This window comes from Saccostrea cucullata, unplaced genomic scaffold (assembly GCF_032062105.1).
Source record: "Saccostrea cucullata isolate Sc308-1 unplaced genomic scaffold, CSIRO_AGI_Scuc_v1 ctg22320, whole genome shotgun sequence".
NCBI classification, from domain to species: Eukaryota; Metazoa; Mollusca; class Bivalvia; order Ostreida; family Ostreidae; genus Saccostrea; species Saccostrea cuccullata.
The window spans coordinates 1-5,000 of record NW_026935004.1 but is presented as its reverse complement, the minus strand read 5'-3'; the positions used below and the strand labels follow the sequence as shown (position 1 = coordinate 5,000).

The following is a 5,000-nucleotide window of genomic DNA, read 5'->3' as shown; positions in this document are numbered from 1 at the left end:
GTTTTACATAGAAATATATAGAACAAATCTTTAAAAATCTTCTTTTCAAGAACCACTGGGTAAGAAAAGCTGAAACTTATGTTGAAGCATCTTTTGGTAATGTAGATTCTAAATTGATAAAATCATGACCTCCGGGGGTAGGGCGGGGCCACAATAGGGAATCCAAGTTTTACATAGAAATATATAGAACAAATCTTTAAATATCTTCTTCTCAAGAACCACTAAGCCAGGAAAGCTGAAACTTATGTTGAAGCAGTCTTGGGTAGTGTAGATATTAAATTGTAAAAAGCATGACCCCCGGGGTTAGGACGGGGCTACAATAGGGAATCCAAGTTTTACATAGAAATATATAGAACAAATCTTTAAAAATCTTCTTCTCAAGAACCACTGAGCCAGGAAAGCTGAAATTTATGTGGAAGCATCCTTTGGTAGTGTAGATATTAAATTGTTAAAGTCATAACCCCTGAGGATAGGGCGGGGCCACACCAGGGAATCCTAGTTTTACATAGAAATATATAGAACAAATCTTTAAAAATCTTCTTCTCAAGAACCACTGGGCCAGGAAAGCTGAAACTTATGTGGAAGCATCCTTGGGTAGTGAAGATATTAAATTGTTAAAATCATGACCCCCAGGGATAGGGCGGGGCCACAGTAGGGAATCCAAGTTTTACATAGAAATATATAGAACAAATCTTTAAAAATCTACTTCTCAAGAACCACTGGACCAGGAAAGCTGAAACTTATGTGGAAGCATCCTTGGGTAGTGTAGATTCTAAAGTATTAAAATCATGCAAGGGGAGGGGGTAAGGGGGCATGATAGGTATAGCAAGAGGGAAAATTTGCTAAAGATCTGCTTCACCCAAGTTACTCAGGTGAGCGATGTGGCCCATGGGCCTCTTGTGTTTAATTATTTCTGACGTATTTTTGTCCTCCCTTCTCTAAAGTAACTATGCATTCCTCTCCTTGCCCCAATAATCCACCTTATTCCTATCATAACCTTATTGTCTTGATTTGCTCTTTGATTTTCCAGCTAATAATGTTGTAATGATTATGATCATTTGAGTTTCTTTGATTATTACATTGCTTTGAATTATTGCTTATCTTCTCTCCATCAAGTATTTTAAAGGGATTTGACAAGGGAAGAAAGAAGAAGACCAGTGCTGACCAAGAGAAGAAGAAGAGTCCATTGCCAAGCTTTGTCCAGCAGCCAATATCTGATAATGGAGTGAGTAAAAAGCTCTTTTTTTCACAATTTTCAAATTTTCTTTATACACTTATTCAAATCATAGGTTCAGGGTGATTTACTTCTGCAGCACAACAGCAACCATGTTGCAATCTAAAGCATCCTGAGGATGTCTTGATTCAAATTAGGTTACATCATGATCCCGTTGGACTAGGATTAGTAAAAATATGAATTAAGATTTTTTTTTCTTCTGATGACAAGGTCAAGATGATTGAGATGAACATTTTGGCACAAGGTCTCCTTCATTATTTTCAATGATCTTTAGATTTTTCTTTGTTAACAGGCAGAAGATGAGACTGACCTCAACTTGTTAACAAGACTGGAGATGAAGGGCTAACTACTGTCTAACCTGAAATCTTTGGTAAGTCAGTTGTATATCAAGCTCGAGACCTTGTGTTATGTGAATTAAATGAGATTATGACACTCGCATTTCTTGAATTTCTAGTTTCTTTTTTTTTGTTAATAGGTAGGGGTTTATGCTGGCATTGATCCTGTTTCCAAAAGCAGCTCGCCATGTTTCTGTGAGAGTCCAGAGATCAGCTAGAACCTGAAAATAAAGGTAAGATACAAGCTCTGCAAACTCCTTCTAATCTGTGAAAATATGTTAGCCTTTTTTCATTTATTAAGATTTTATTAATATTTTTAGCTCTACTGGTCAGAGACCAGAAGAGCTTATGCGATAGTAATGCGTCCGTCGTCCGTCCGTCTGTCTGTCTGTCTGTCTGTCTGTAAACAATTTTTCAAAATGCTACTCCTCCTACAGTGTTGGTCCGATTTCAATATAACTTGGCACACAAGTAGACTACACTAAGATACATAAATTCTGTGCATCGGTTTTCGATTTCGATGAACGGTGTTGCCATGGTTACTAAAAATAGAAATTTCTGTGAAATTCTTTCAAAATGCTACTCCTTCTACATTTTTGGTCCGATTTCAATATAACTTGACACACAAGTAGACTATACTAAGGCCAAAAAAAAAAAATAGTCTTGTTTCCTGCTACCCGACCGACCCTATTTTTGGGGGCCGACCCTAAAGTTTTTTTTCTGATTCGGAAAAAAAAATCGAAATATTTCCGGAATTTGTCGTTCTGTCACCGTTTTCGGTTCCCGTGTTATAAATACAAAACAAAATGGCGGCGGCCATTGAAAGAGACCAGGCTTGTGTGCTCTCTGTTATTTTGGAACGGTGCGCCACAAGGACAAAAAACAAGCGTAATAACAACCTTTTCGAGTACTTCCACTTTAAATGATAATTTATATTTGCCAGGTATCATGAATTGAAGAATAAATGCACTGAATTAATGATGGAACGATTGTCGGCGACAATCGATTGTCGGTCGTTAGAAGCTGTTCAATGCTACATATCGATTATAAAATAAATGTCGCCGACATCGCTAACAAAAAACAAAACTGTCATACTTTAATTTTATTACCAAATCCAAGTGCAAAGAGCATAAAAGTAGTGATGAATGTTGAAAACATGGAAGGTTTCGTGTCTTGTTGATACTTTTATCGCCGTGATTAAATATGAGGTTAAACTAATGCCAGGAAACGGTAATATTGCAAGTAAAGGAAAACAAAATTAGTCTAGTCAATCTTTAAACGTAATTATAATCATAAATACAATTCTAACTTCTTGATAAATACTTTTACAACATACAAATTTAACTAATTAAAACCAATTTTGAAAAATAAATACGCACATGTATTAAATGAGAGGTGGGACTAATATCAGTAAAATACCCATTGCATGGATTTTATGAAAAAAAAATAAATTCCCATTCTGTTTCAGTAGTCCTATTATTGTTTAAAGTAAACAAAATACTATTTTCCATTTTTTAAAAAGAAATTTCAATTAACATTTTTGAATATTTTATGTAAGTGAAAAAGGAAAGAGCTTTCTACACAGTGTACTGTATATTATAAAATACCACTTGAGTTGATGTGCATCAAGATATGAAATTTAATTGTAAAAGATTATTTTAAGTGACTTGTGATATGTTTAATTTGATCATGTATTCAGTTCATATCCAAAAAAATGCCGTTGTAAAAAATAAAATAAAATAAAAAAATAAAATAATTTTCCTACCTACCTACCCTATTTTTTTTAGGCTGGTAGCAGGAAACAAGACTATTATTTTTTTTGGCCTAAGATACATAATTCTGTGCATCGGTTTTTGATTTCAATGAACGGTGTTGCCATGGTTACTAAAAATAGAAATTTCTGTGAAATTCTTTCAAAATGCTACTCCTCCTACAGTTTTGGTCCGATTTCAGTATAACTTGACACACAAGTGGACTACACTAAGATACATAATTCTGTGCATTGGTTTTTGATTTCGATGAACGGTGTTGCCATGGTTACTAAAAATAGAAATTTCTGTGAAATTCTTTCAAAATGCTACTCCTCCTACAGTTTTGGTCCGATTTCAGTATAACTTGACACACAAGTACACTATACTAAGATACATAATTCTGTGCATCAGTTTTTATTTTGATGAGTGGCAGTACTTTATTTTCTATTTATTGCTGATTTAAAGTCTCAAGTCCCAACTGCTACTCTTCTCTTACTTTGTTTTAAGTATAAACCAGTAGAGCTACAGTCTCGACAGAGACTTCTGGTTTTGATCCCTCATGATTTGTTATCTTTACAGACAGACTGCCATCAATTTTGTTTCTTTGACAGCAGACAAATATGCTTCAACAATAGTGCAGAGATTAAGGTTTGGGCTGCAAGTGATGGACACACTAAAGAGCTAAACTCACAGAATTCAGTGGACTGTGCTGAGTACATTAATTGTTATCAGAAAGTGATGGACACACTAAACAGCTTACCTCACAGAATTCAATGAACTGTGCCGAGTACATTGTTATATTAAAGTGATGGACAGTTGGACACACTAAATATCTTAACATGTAGGATTCAGTGCACTGTGCTGAGTAACTCTTATCAACACAGTGATGGACACACTAAACAGCTTAACTCACAGAATTTAATGGATATTGCTTGAGTACATTGTTATTACAAAATGATGGACACAGTAAATAGCTTGACTCCAGAATTCAGTGGACCGTGCTGAGTACATAACTCATAAAGGATAACTCCTGACATATTCACAGCAGATCACTCAAAGTTAACTCTGTTAAATTTGTAATAAGGCATTTGGAGAAAGCTAAGAGTGCTACTACATTATTGTACATTTTTAGCTCTACTGGTCAGAGACCAGAAGAGCTTATGCGATAGTAATGCGTCCGTCGCCCATCCGTCTGTCTGTCTGTCCGTCCGTCTGTCTGTCTGTAAACAATTTTTCAAAATGCTACTCCTCCTACAGTTTTGGTCCGATTTCAATATAACTTGGCACACAAGTAGACTACACTAAGATACATAATTTTGTGCATCGGTTTTTGATTTCGATGAACGGTGTTGCCGTGGTTACTAAAAATAGAAATTTCTGTGAAATTCTTTCAAAATGCTACTCCTTCTACATTTTTGGTCTGATTTCAATATAACTTGGCACAAAAGTAGACTACACTAAGATACATAATTCTGTGTATCGGGTTTTGATTTCGATGAACGGTGTTGCCGTGGTTACTAAAAATAGAAATTTCTGTGAAATTCTTTCAAAATGCTACTCCTCCTACAGTTTTGGTCCAATTTCAGTATTACTTGGCACACAAGTAGACTACACTAAGATACATAATTCTGTGCATCGGTTTTTGATTTCGATGAACGGTGTTGCCGTGGTTACTAAAAA

At 35.3% G+C, this 5,000-nt stretch overlaps 1 long non-coding RNA gene across 2 annotated transcripts in view; it reads left to right on the top strand.

Moving 5' to 3' along the window:
• Nucleotides 1–1,778, top strand: part of LOC134241698 (uncharacterized) — a 2,948-nt gene extending 1,170 nt beyond the window's left edge. Inside the window, exons 2-4 of one of the 2 annotated variants that reach the window (XR_009986712.1) lie at nt 1,127–1,225; nt 1,527–1,604; nt 1,710–1,778. This is a non-coding gene — a long non-coding RNA (uncharacterized LOC134241698). Of the gene's footprint in view, nt 1–899; nt 1,226–1,526; nt 1,605–1,709 lie in introns of those variants that run through there. The other variant, XR_009986711.1, reaches the window with a different exon arrangement.
• Nucleotides 1,779–5,000: the final 3,222 nt, after the last annotated feature.